Source organism: Bidens hawaiensis, unplaced genomic scaffold (genome assembly GCF_021521415.1).
Source record: "Bidens hawaiensis isolate Kalapana, Puna unplaced genomic scaffold, B.hawaiensis_p1.1 tig00002306_1, whole genome shotgun sequence".
NCBI classification, from domain to species: domain Eukaryota; kingdom Viridiplantae; phylum Streptophyta; class Magnoliopsida; order Asterales; family Asteraceae; genus Bidens; species Bidens hawaiensis.
This window is the reverse complement of record NW_027491123.1, coordinates 212493-226660: the sequence shown is the minus strand read 5'-3', so window position 1 is coordinate 226660 and position 14168 is coordinate 212493. Positions and strand designations below refer to the sequence as shown.

Sequence of the window (14168 nt, the reverse complement as noted above, 5' to 3'; positions counted from 1 at the left end):
TGCCATAATAATATTTAGTTGGATGGTCGGGTAAAGGAACGGGTTTGCTAAAGGAGTAGTATTTTAGTTTGTTTTTGAGTTTGGTGGTGAAACAAGTGGTGGAAACAAGTTATATATAGGTTTGGGCATCAAAAACCGGTTCCAACGGCTATATTACCGTTGGAACCGGTTCCAACGGATCTATTGTCTCAAAAACCGGTTCCAACGGCTATATTACCGTTGGAACCGGTTCCAACGGCTAATTGGTGTCTAAAAAACCGGTTCCAACGGCTAGTTTGACTTTTGTTTGACCCTTCAAAAAAAACCCGTCGGAACCGGTTTTTCCAGGTACGAACCGAACCGGTTCCAATTAAGAACCGGGTTGGAACTGATACTGACATACAAATAGAAGAACCGGGTACGATTTTCGGGTACAAAAATACCCAAACCGGGTATTGTACCAACCGGGTTGGAACTGGAACCGGTTCCGGTTCGGTTCCACCAGTTAGGTTCCGGAACCGGTTTTTTTGTGCACGTCTATACCTAAGCCATAAATGAGGAAGAAACGAAGAGGGGGTGAGAGCTCGTTGCGTTGTCAATTTTAGAAAACGGAGATGGTTAAACGTGAAACAATAGTTGGTTTTTATTAAATTATTTTTGTTCATGTCTAAACATATTATTGGTCCTAAAGTGAGCTTAATGTGTAAAAGAGTCTTTTCTACATAGACACTGCCTTCCTAGATTACATAAAAGCACCATCAAACACAGCACATATAAAGAAAAACACAACCTACCAACACTGTTAGCGTTACAATACTAACGAAGCAAAACGTGTTGAGTTATAATCAGCTCCTATTAGGGGGTAAAACTTGCATATCTAATGCTCAATAAATAACCAAAACACAAACCGCTGTTGATAAGTTAGAGGTACAATTTTAACATTAGAGTTGACCCGGACCATTGACCAATTGCGAAATCTCAATTCATACAAAATATAACGAGATCATACACTACAAAACAGGGCCACTCACTTGTGAATTTCAATCATTGTCCTCTTCAGTCTTACGCTTCCTACGCTGCTGCTTCTTCTCAGTTGTATTCTTGCCTCTGAAATCAGATATCAACAAAACAATGACTCATCCATGCCTAACACTATTACGTGCAAAAAGAATTAAACAATCTTAAAACACTCCCAAACCCAAATCTCTTGTCTAAAATGGTTACTGAAAACATATTGAACCAGATGCTACAGAACCCTACAAGATAGCACAAACATTAAATGCTTTGAACTTACTTGGTTCGGTTTGTGTTTTCTAAGTCCTTTATAGCTTCCTCCACTGCATAAAGCGCCATTTTCTTCACCTGCCATCGGACCAATTTATTTACAAAATCAATGAAAAGGCTTTGTATTTTAACGTTACAGAAGAGATTGTTTGCTTACCTCCAACTTATCTTCTTTTGCCCTGTGATTTCGGGGTAGAACACGGAAATCTTCTGTTAATTGGATATATTCACCAACATTTTCGGGAGAGACAAAGTCCAATGCAACTTTTATACATGACTGCAAGTCAACACAAAACATGTTAATGCACTGCCCACAATTTAAACACTCAGGCTGGTTTCTGTTTAACAAAGTGAACTTAACATATCACAAGAAAACCTAGCCTCTCTAAGAGCATTCGTATTGGAGCCTCTTTCTCCATCTCTATAAATAATTAATAACATGTTTTTAATTTATTTTGTTTCCTTTTATTATAGACTCTCAACAAAATATAGAGGGTTGAGCATGAACCTTGAAGTATAGAGGTGTACTTTAGTTTTCTAAAAAGTTTTCTCTATGGACTTAGAGGCTCCAATGTGAATGCTCCAATGTACATGCTCTTTGCTATATAATATTTTATAAAAAGCATAAAACTATTGCACACAGCAGTAGACAGCTTAAAAAGAACAGGCAATGAAAGGAGGGGGGGGGGAGGTACGTAGATGTGCATGTGTAGAGGCATATACAAGATCTACATATTTCAAGAGACGTAATGGAGGTCTCATTGGGAGCATCCTCTCTTATCTCTTAGGATAGAGATAAAGGAGGCTTTCATCTCATCCTCAGTAGACCCTACTCAACGAGTGGGATTTTTACCAGATAAGATTGATATACTAATTGATATTTTTTTAAACCAATAAGCTAATAGTTTACTAGCTTATCGACTTAACTTAGGGGCTTCAAAGTTGATACACTCAAGCTATATCGTTTTTCAAAACTTCATAAGCTTTAGCAAGGTAGTCAAACCTCAAGGCGCAAAGAGCGAGCATGTTGCCTAGGTACAAACGCTTAAGAAAAATACCCGAGACAAGCAAGACGCACAGTCAAACATGACAATTTTAGCTGTTTTGGACATGTTATATATTGGCTTAGGCTGTTTTTTTGGCTTCTTTGAGCTATTTTAGAAAAAAAAAAATTTCGAGTAAACCGCTGTTTTCGCCCCCATGGTTTGTTCAAATCTACGGTTTAAGTCTATTTCACCTGCAATTAAACCGAATTCACCAATTCCGTTAAGTCTGGTCAACCCATCAACATCACGTGAGGGGCAGTTTTGCCATTTTTCTCCCCAAATAAATCCAAATCCTAATTCGCAAACCCCCTCACGTGAAGGGCTGGGGTGTATTTTAGGAGTGAAGAAGAAATTGCTCACCTTCTATAATTTTTTAATGTTTTTTTTAAAGTAGTTGTGAGTAAAGAAGAGAAATTGTAATGATAACAAAAAAAATATTATTTAATTAAAAATGAGAGAAAATATAGGATTTTTTAATATAATTATAGAAATAAAGATTCTACTAAGAATGCTCAGAGAATATTATTTGAATATTGAATTTCAGTATTTATCATTCACTATAAATATTATGTTATGAGTATATAAACATAAAAAATAATAAAATGAATGCTTATGATTAGATAGAGATTAAGGGAAATTTTAATAACAAATTTTAAGTAAAATAATATTGCAAGAATTCCCAATAGGGTCTCCATATTATAGAAACGTTACGAGTATAGAAAAAAGAAAATGTTATTACTCATCAATAAAATTTGACAAGACACTTTTCACCACCCTCTTTAAAATATTGTTTTCAAAATGATAGTGTATAAAAGAGAGAAAATGTAATGATAAAGATATAAAAGATATTATTTAATTGATAAGAAAAAAATATTGATTTTTACTTTTTTTAGTATAATTATAAAAAAATAAAAGAAGAGATCACTGAGAAATGCTCTTTAGAATGGAGGAATGGAGACAGAAATTCTAGGATGAATACACAAATAAATAATTTGTAGATATTATTTTAGCACGTTAAATTTTAAACACTAAATGATTATATTAGTATAAGGGTTTGAATCAAATACAGACTAAATTAGCGTGCTAATTGTGCAAATCAAGTAGTGTAATTATAATATAGTTTAATTGCATGATAGTGTTATTACACTACAATATAATTACATAATTACACTACTTTTATATATAATTTAGTTGTTTGATTCGTATGTTTAGTGCAGTTTTTTAGTTTTTCGTTAACCTTCACCTCAGTTAAAAAAGAAAAACCCTCATGTTTATTGAACAATAATAATACACCCAATCCATCTCACAAAAGTACAAAAATCACCCGACGGTTGCATTTTTCTCATTCATGACTTTTGCACATCAGCTGCCTTGCTCATCACGTAACCATTCATGATCTATCTTCATCATGTTGGTTGTTTTTACTTATGAGCATCCCAAAGCTTGGCTTCTACGCCACAGCCAAAAAAGCGCCATTACGGCCCATTTTTTGTGCTCGGGTCACGGGGTCGGTTGGAACAGGTCGATTCAAAAAAGGGTTAAGTTGGCGAGAGTCGTGACGGGTTAGGTTGAAATGGGTCAGGTCAAAAACAGGTTCGAGTTGGAATGGGCATCGGGTGAAAACAGGCTGGTTTAAAAAATGGCTTCTTTAAAATTTATGTAGATTTCAGCTTTGCTACTGGGGTTCAACACCGCTTACGCACGTTCAGGCGTCAGTTACGCCTTCAAAATTTATAGAGATTTCAACTTTGCTTCAGGTTTTCAACCCTGTGTACGCCTTCGAAATTTCTATAGATTTCAGCGTTACTTCTAGTTTTCAGCACTGGTTACGAGCGTTTAGACGTCGGTTACGCCTTCAAAATTTCTATAGATTTCAGCGTTACTTCTAGTTTTCAACACCGATTACGAGCGTTTAAATTTCTATAGATTTCAGCTATATCAGCTTTGCTTCTGGTTTTAAACACCGGTTACGCACGTTAAGGCGTGCGATCGCACCTTCAAAATTTCTATAGATTTCAATTTTGCTTCTGGTTTTCAACACCGGTTGCACGCGTTCGAAATTTCTATAGATTTCAGTTTTGCTTCTGGTTTTCAACACCAGTTACGCGTGTTAAGGCGCGTGGTTGCGCCTTCGAAATTTCTATAGATTTCAGCTTTGCTTCTGCTTTTCAACACCGGTTACGCGCGCCAAGGCGTGTGGTTGCTTGCGCCTTCGAAATTTCTATAGATTTCAGCTTTGCTTCTGGTTTTCAACACCGGGTATGCTTTGAAATTTCTATAGATTTCAGCTTTGCTTCTGGTTTTCAACATCGAGTACGCTTCGAAATTTTTATAGATTTCAGCCTTGATTCTGGTTTCCAGCACCGGTTACGCACGTTTAGTCGTCGGTTACGCCTTCGAATTTTCAATAGATTCCAGCTTTGCATTTAGTTTTCAATACCAGTTACGCGCGTTAAGACGTGTGGTTATGCCTTCAAAATTTCTATAGATTTCAGCTTTGCTTCTAGTTTCAACACCAATTACGAGTGTTAAGGCGTCTGTTATGCATGCAGCATAGGATACACGTGACGCATTCCGATGCCAGTTAAGCATGTAAAGACAAGAGACGCGTGTTACCAGGCCCTGGTACGTGTTTAAACTCAGCGCTTCACACAAGTAACCGGCGTAATTTATGCGTGTTTAATGTCGGTTACAAACATTCATGGGTTAATTGCATGTGTGGAGTTGGTTACGCGTTTTTAAGGTAGTCATCACATCAAAACAAAAGGCAAGCGAGCAACAAGTTACAGGTAGTCATTACATCGAAACACAAGGCAAGCGAGCAACAAGTTGCGGTGCTACCCCTTTTTCTTTGTTTCTAACCAATTCTATGTAGTCGAAGGTAGACGTGCACAAAAAAAACCGGTTCCGGAACCTAACTGGTGGAACCGAACCGAAACCGGTTCCAGTTCCAACCCGGTTGGAACAATACCCGGTTTGGGTATTTTTGTACCCGAAAATCGTACCCGGTTCTCCTATTTGTATGTCAGTACCAGTTCCAACCCGGTTCTTAATTGGAACCGGTTCGGTTCGTACCCGGAAAAACCGGTTGCGACGGGTTTTTTTGAAGGGTCAAACAGTCAAACTAGCCGTTGGAACCGGTTCCAACGTTAATATAGCCGTTGGAACCGGTTTTTTAGACACCAATTAGCTGTTGGAACCGGTTCCAACGGTAATATAGCTGTTGGAACCGGTTTTTGAGACAATAGATCCGTTGGAACCGGTTCCAACGGTAATATAGTCGTTGGAACCGGTTTTTGATGCCCAAACCTATATATAACTTGTTTCCATTAAAAACTAACTTTTACAAACCTATATATAACTTGTTTCCTATATTTAAAAACTAACTATTACAAACATTATTAAAACATAAACGATACTAAACATAACAACTAAAACATAAAAAACAAAGTCCGTCGTTTTAATCCGGGAATACTTATTTTTGAGTTGTAGAGCCGGACGACTCTCCCACTTCCGTTTTTTTAGCTTCCAATCTTCTTTTCTCTCGACAATACTTATTCGTATGTTTTCGTAATGTCGAGTTGGATCCTGCTTTAAGAAACTTCGAGCAATATTTGCAACGTGCCAACTCATGTGAGTCGGTCATGAGACGCAAATCGTAATGAACCCAAACATCGGGGCATCTTGTTGTTTCGATCACCATAACAACGTCATCATTGGTTGCCATTTGTTGTCGGTTAATTGTGGTTTGGAGTGTGTTTTATAGTTTTGGAAGTGGTTTAACAAGTAAACAAACAAACCTTGCCATTTATAGTAAGAAAACAACCTATTTATAGTTAAAAAACCGGTTCCAACGGTCAAAAACGGCTATATAGCCGTTGGAACCGGTTCCTAACGGCTCAAATATTTAAATTTCAAAAAAAACCGGTGGAACCGGTTTTTACGTAAAAACCGGTTCCGGTTCATACCCTACCCGGTTCTTAAAAGTTCGCATATCTGGGCATCAGTTCGGGTCGGGAACCGAACCGGTTCTTGATTGGAACCGGTGCCATTTTACAACCCGGTGTGAAAAAACCGGTTTGGAACCGGTTCGGGTTTTCCATTTTAACCCGATTTGTGCACCTCTAGTCGAAGGTGCTAGGCACAATCAAGGCACAAAGATCGAATTCTTGGGCCTAAACACGACTTTTTTAATAAAGATGTAGCGTGAGAGCATTCTCATCTTATTCCCCATATTTTGTAAGTGGGATTTTATAATGTAGGAGTTGTAAGTAAAGAGAAAAGGTAAATAATATTTCTATATATATTTGAAAAGTTATTGTTCACCCTTTGTATGTTATTATTCACCCTTTATCTATTTTTAATACTTTTTGAAAATAGTTGGCAATGAAGAAAACAGAGAAGAAAAGAAAGAAGGTCATGATAAATGTATAAAATAAAAGGTATTATTCAATTGAAAAAGAAATAAAAATGTATTAATCTTTAGTGTAATTTTAGATTTGAATATAGGGGAAGGGATGCAAATACTCTGAACAGCCCATTATATTGATTTTTAACGCTTTTAATGAAATTGTTCCAGACTATCAAGTTGTTCATGCATCCAACTAGAGGGCCTTGATGGCCACAAAGCAGTTTGGTTGTTGGGCGTGGCTAGAGCACCTAGGCGGCTAGGCGGGCACCTTTGTCTATATAGACTTGATTACAAACAAGCATAATCAGTGTTTTGTGTAGGAAATATTGTAAACGAAAACTTAGTGTTTTTGCAAACACGAGTGCCCAACTTATATACGGTGCACCTTTGCCTCTTGTCTCGGCTCACGTCACCTCAAAATGGGTCTACAAGAGGCGCACTTGAACTTTGAAAGTACTTACGCAACGAACTTTTGCACCATAACCATTTGTCAGTCCCAAATAAGCACATGTTGCGATTTATCTGATCTCGCTGAGTCACTGATTAGGAAGGTATCAGCAAATCTAGTGAGTTTTTCCTGATAACAGGTTGTAACACCCTAGGCAAATCCAACATTGAATGTGGACAAAAGATGTTGGGTTCATAAGAGATGTCGAACCTCATATATCATCAATGTGTTTTCAAGCGCAATGGTTGTGGATGAATGGATGAATAAAGAACTACATGATTAAATGTGCCCAAGTGAGGTAGTACTAGAACTGTTGACCTAATAAGTCACCACTCGGGCAGCCAAAAACAAACTTGTAAACACCTTATAGGGAAAGGATACAATATTGGTTGTATCAGAAGCCAAATTTACACAGGTTCTCTATTACCAGCAAAATAAAGAAACAAAATAATGAGTTTATAAATACTTATAAACTATAATGAATATACCAAGTCTATAGGTACTTTTAATTAGAAAAAAATGGTTCATCAATTGGAATATAATAAATTAAATTTTAAAAATTAAAATAACTAAATAGCATATACAAAAAAGAATAATATATAGTAAACTCTGTAACCACCATGGTTGACTGAAGCAGAGTTCGACTCTAAAAAAAGATATAGAAAAGTGCTTTCTTTACACACTCTGAATCTCATCATTTAAGTCTATAAAGTGAAAATTATTTCCTGCTTATAACGAAAATAATAAGTTCGCATTTTGTAAACCACATTTAAATTTGATTGAAATATATTAAAAGCTGGCATAAATGGATTTACCAAATAACAGGTGTTACATACTAGTTAAGTAAACATTAAGCAAACACAAAAAAGGTAATTCAAATACACGAAGTATAATAACGGGTGTTACATACTAGTTAAGTAAACATTAAGCAAACACAAAAAAGGTAATTCAAATACACAAAGTATAGTACCAATAAATGTAAGCATATGTGAACAAGAGCTTTAGTTATTGCTTAATACTGAACTGAGCTTGTTTTTCAACTGGTACTTTTCGATTAATGTAGTTACAGAAGACAATTTATCCCCTTAAGATCATTACAACCTAAGCATTAACTAACTAAAGCAGTGACATAACTATTATTGGTAAAATACAAGCATCATAAACACTATTAAACACCATTTATACCTCATGCAAACTTTGGCCATAAATGCTACTTGTAAACATGTAAGGCTGCTAATGAGCCGTGTTTGTGGTATGACGTTCAAACACTAATCCAAAAAATTTACACAAACTCAAACATGTGCATTTGTGGGTTGATATAGGCAAGACCGTTTAAGAAGACACGTATTACTTTCTATTATGTTCGAAGCAACTATGTATATAATGTCAATTTATTTTTCAACTTTTAAATTTTGGCAAGAAAATTACCAAAATAGTTATGACTTATGACACAAATGCATTTAGAAATATACATAAATGTCTTAAATGGCTCAACCCACAAGCCTAAAGAGTTGACACAAATGTGACCCAATCCGTGTGCATTCATGTCATGTAAAAATTAAGAAGTTAACACATTAAAGAGTCCAGAAAGTAAGATAAATGCATACCTTCAGATTCCTAACCTGGTGAGCGCAACCAGCAGGTATAAAGACAGCATCTCCAAGCTTTTGGACAAAAGTCCACGGTTCAATTCCTGATCATAATAACCAAAACCATAAATACCAAATCAGTAAAAACACAAGCGCGTCTTGCAAATGGACACTAACCGAACTCCTCTTTGAGCCTCCTTTTATGCTCCATGGTTAAGTAAAGCGTTTGGTCATGAATTGGATGTATAACCTAGAGCAAAATAATAATAATAATAATAATAATTAAATAAATAAATAAACTAGCCGTAGAATTGTATTAAGATAGCTCCAATAATAAAAACACCTCACCTGCTCAACTGGCTTACAGTTAATATGTCTGAACTCTCTAAAGTGTTTTTTTAAATATTCCTCCAATTTAGGAGTATCTTCCCTCCTAAAAATGTCCCACAACGCCCCACCCTCTTCCAGATCAATTTCATCCACACGCATGACCTCACTATCATTACCTTCTTCTTCATCATCACTGCTAACTTCTTTTTCAGTGTCAGCAATCTTTCCTCTTTTCCTAGACTTTGTTTTATTTTCTGCATTCCCGTTTTGAATTAGACAATGTCTATTGCGTAGACGTCTTCTCTTCCCATTATCGTCCTCATCTTCATTCTTCAATGCACTTTCATTCAAATTATCGTCTCCATCTTCATTCTTAAATGCACTTTCATTCAACTGGTTGCTAGTAGTTGGATCTGTTTCAACCACATTCATATCACCGGAGCTTCTTTCAACAGCAGTTTCATCTTTCGAACTCTCAGTATTAGGACCAAAGAGTTCCTTTTGATCCTGAGCATCATACTTCCTATTCAACTTTTTTATCTTTTTAAGCTGTTCAGAATTATGCTTCACCGTTGCAGTATGAGTCAATACATTCACCTTCATGTCACCAGAATACAAATTAATAAACTCAAACTAATTGAAGCTAATGCTAGGAGTAGGTGTGCATGAAATTGAAAAAATAAAACTGAAAAAACCGAACCAAAGTAACTGAGCCCAAAAAAAACACCGACAGTTTGATTGTATGTTTTCGTGTTTTGCATGTAATTAAAACCGGAAAAAAAAAAACAGCCCAAACCTTACCAACTTTATGAATTTTCATTTTTTATTTTGATGTTTAAGTAACTTCAAGGAATTTAATAAGTAGTGTTACACGTATATTTTAGCTCAATTTAGTTAACTAAAAAATTTAGGCCCAATAATATTATTTTGGGCCAATTTCTTTTTCTGCCATAATAGGCAAAACCTAAATGGTAAAACCGAAAACCGAGAAAACCGAAACTGAAACAGGTAGATTTTCAAAATCATAGAAACCCAATTTCAAATGTAGGTTCAGCTTAAGCCCAAAAAGGCCCAAACCAGCCGATGCACACCCCTAACTAAAGGGGACTTTGGAAAATAGAAAATATTAATATCTGATATAGTCACAAGAAAACTGAGGAATGACTAATTAAATTTCCATAATGTGATTCTAATTTGACATTCCGAAAAATTGAGATTGTCACTTCAAAAGACAAAGCTTAAAGCAATGGTACAAACTAAAATAGTAAAATCACAACAGAAGCTTTCAAGCAGAAAGAATAATACAAATGAAAGAAAAAAGCATACCGCATCCGACATGTCACAATGAAGCTTTGTGACAGAATCTCCACGCCCAAGTTCTTGAGTAACGCCATAGGCAATATACGTCTTAGGACCCATGTCTGGCTTCAATGAATTTTCAGGCAACTTCACAGCAAGATTAAGATAACCATCACGAGGATGTGTATATTCTTTGAAGGGTAAACTGGTAATAAACTCAACACCATGACGTGGCAAACGTTCTTCAAATAAATTTGATGGAGGCCAGTCTTTCAACTTGAGTATCTGAGGCCACTTGTTTTCTTCATGATATCGACCTTCCGTATACCACTTAAAAAAGTGATGAACATTAACATCAACCTCACACCAGTTTAAACAGTCAAGGGCCGTGGCATCCAATAACACTTTTCATCTGGCGAAAAGCACGCCACATCACCATTGGCTCCCAGCTCAACCCGAGAGTAGTTTCTAAAGCATTGCTGACTATGACCGGTTCACCATTTGACCAATGCCATTGGAAATGCTTTAGATCACCCGGTAGAAGGTCAACCGCTTGTGGACAATATAAGTAATTATCATTTGAATCTTCACGAGATGAAGCTTTAAGTAACTGCTTATCATTATCATGTGCGCACGTGCACCAATCAGCGGGTATCTCTCGCATGTCCTCTTCTAGTTTGTGATCTTTTAACAGGTTCTGTGTGTTCTCCAACAAACTTGGAACCCAATCGAGTGGCTTTAAATGCACTAACTGTAAGATTCCTTGCCCACAACCGCCTATACTTTGTGGAGGACAAGGTATCTTTCCATCTTCTAAAGACTTCCATTCATCACTCATAACTTCTTTTGGTACTGCTTTCTTCTTCTGAGGGTTTTTATCACGCAATTCAGCGCAGCATTGAATACAGAGGTCAAAATGGCAACTAGGGCAGCTTCTATGCAAATCAAAAATTGATGTATTACAGCAGTCACTGCACATGTACACGTAATCAATATCATAATTATTAATTATTGAATACTTGCAAAGTGATTAAAATAACTTACCAGTACATGCGCTCGTCTATGCTGCATTTCACTCGCTTCAATACTACATCTGATAAAGTAGATCCTGTCCAAACATATAAGTAAATTGTTAAACATAGTTAGGATTTATCATCACTAGTTATTATAATGATTCATTTGTCCTTGACCTACTGGCCCGTTATATATTAAGGTTTCCCCCTCATTGTAAACACGGCATTCAATTCAGATATTATATACAATCACGATTACAAAAATAAATAAACTCAAACGGAAGAAAAAGATATGTTATTAAATGAATCCCAAATTCCCAATTTGTTGACAATTACTTATCAGATCTTGCTTTTTTCGGAAAACTCTTTCACTGGAATAGGATAACAAAACACACCTATAGGCTAAGCACGTCCTCTTTTCTATATGCTTTTTGCATATTTTGTTTAAGCTGAGGTTAAGTAATCATTATGAAACCTTGATGGTAGGCTTGTGAACAAAGTCAACAAACTGAACAATGTTCGTGTTCATTTGTTTAACATTAACCAACCAAATAACCAAACAGAAACAATTAAATGAACAGGGTTTTCTTGTCTGTTTACGTCCATTAAGAAAATGAAAATGTTAAATGTTCGTTAAAGATATAAAGAAACGGTACACAAGTTTAACGAAACATGTACGAATGCATATAAATTAATTAAAAGTAATAAGAAAAACAATGCGTTGAGCCTATAAAGTTATAAACTAGACTAAACTGTAATAGTACAAAAAAAATTAAAAGAATATGTATAATAATTAATGTAAACTAGCAAACATAAATGCATGTGAACAAACAAGCAGAAGCGAATTTAAATGAGCGAACGTAAACAACGCTCACGAACATAAATGAGCAAACTAGACATGTGTAAATGATTGTTCGCTTAACTAAATAAACAAAACAAAAAAACAAACTTGTCATCAAAAGGCTCACGGAATATTCACTGAACGTTCAGTTTCGTTTCATATACAGGCCTACTTGACAGTTCACAATATTAATTGATAAATACCTTGAATCTCAGATTCCATCATTTTCTCTTTGATGTACTCCTCGTTAAGTCGCTTCAAGAACGGAAGGAGAACGTGAAGGGTATAAATGGAATATTGAATTTTCTGATCAACACTAGGTGCAAAATTAATCTTCTCTTTCACCTAAAAGCCACCAGCAAATCCAGTGTACAGTTCTTATTTTAAAAACAAGTTACACAAACAAAAGATAGACTAAAGAAACTAACTTTCGGGTGCACGTCACGCAAACAAGATTTACAGTTGCAATTGTCTAGACAAACAGGACAACACGCGGCAAACATGTCCTCTGTCATGTTAGGATACCTACACAAAAACAGTAAACAAAAGGAATATGTGAAGGACAGTGGATCCCTTTATAGTACCATAGTATAAACATGTAATTATGGTAAAAAAAACATTTAAACATGCGTAACCTACGTCGCTCGCGTAATCAGTGCCCCCATAAGCAAAGCCGAAATGTATGGTAATTTCCCAAAAAAAAACATTTTTTAAACCAACCCGTTTTGACCAAAAACCCAATCTAACCCAGCCCCTTTCAAGCTGAACCTGTCTCAACACAAACCAAATTAACCTTTCTTGAATTGACCAAACCCTTTGCCAACCCTATACTCCTATTAAGTATTAACCATACCATGTAGTCATGCAAGGAACACAGTATCGCTTTGTTTCACACTTCTGGCAGCGAACAACGCGCCCCTTGTCAGTTCCTTTGACACTGATGACACATGTTGGACACTACCTTCACCTCATTTCCCTGCAAGTACATAAACAATAAGTAAAAAAAGAAACTTTTTTATTTATTTAGTAAAAAGAAACCAAAAGGCAACAGAGGGTAATATTACATGCTCATCCACGATGCGCTTTCGGGCAAAAAACTTCAGCTTTGAACCGTTGTTTTCAGTTGAGTTGGCCTCTGCAACAGCAGCAGCACCTGCATTTGCATCTGCATCTTCAGTATTAGTTGCTGAAAGGTTATCTTGTTTCTTATTTTTCTTGTCTGAACCTGCCGCTTCTTCCTCTTCTTGCGTTCATTCGCCTGAATAGCATCATCGATTTCGTTGAAAGCCTCACAGTAGTTAATAGGCTTCTTAGTACTTCTTGCTGACCTTCTAGTGCTATCAACCTTTTCATCAGAAAACATATTCTGCTCTTCCTCTTCTTCTTCTATATCTTTCTTCTCAGCATCAGTGTCAACAGTGTCTTCTTCTTCTACTGTATTTCTCTTTTTCCGACCTCGCTTCTTCGGAACATCCTTATTCATCTGTTGTTCAGATTCAGAAGACATGTTTTGTTGTTGTTTGATTTCTTGAATATCACCCAAGAGTATCTCAATATTTGCGTCTTTTCGGTGATTATTATTATTATCAGGTGCTACAGCATCATTGTCTTGTTCTACTATTGGTATCTTCTTTTTCCTACCTCTCTTCTTCTTCTGTGGTTCAGATTCAGAAGACATGTTTTGTTCTTGGTCTTTTGCTTGTTGTTTTTGACCCAATACTGCTGTAGCCTCTGCTTCTTTTAGGTGATGGGTAGTAATATCACCAGGTGCAACAACATCAGTATCTGGGTGTTGTCCAGAATGAATAAGAGTTCCGTTGTTCTCTGGAACCATTCTTTTTTACAGAGTAATAATATTCAAGAAAGAGAGAAGGGAGGCTTGTGTAAAGAGATAAGGATGAAAAAAGAAAACAGTGGGCGGATTGAAT

At 36.2% G+C, this 14168-nt stretch overlaps 1 pseudogene across 1 annotated transcript; it reads right to left on the bottom strand.

Moving 5' to 3' along the window:
* Positions 1-1236: 1236 nt before the first annotated feature.
* Positions 1237-13213, bottom strand: LOC143616300 (lysine-specific demethylase JMJ27-like; annotated as a pseudogene). Its single transcript, XR_013150639.1, has 10 exons — positions 13094-13213; positions 12669-12765; positions 12444-12585; positions 11431-11494; positions 10414-11357; positions 9106-9684; positions 8935-9007; positions 8776-8861; positions 1421-1540; positions 1237-1341 (listed from the first exon to the last, which is right to left on the bottom strand). The product of XR_013150639.1 is annotated as a lysine-specific demethylase JMJ27-like (transcript).
* Positions 13214-14168: the final 955 nt, after the last annotated feature.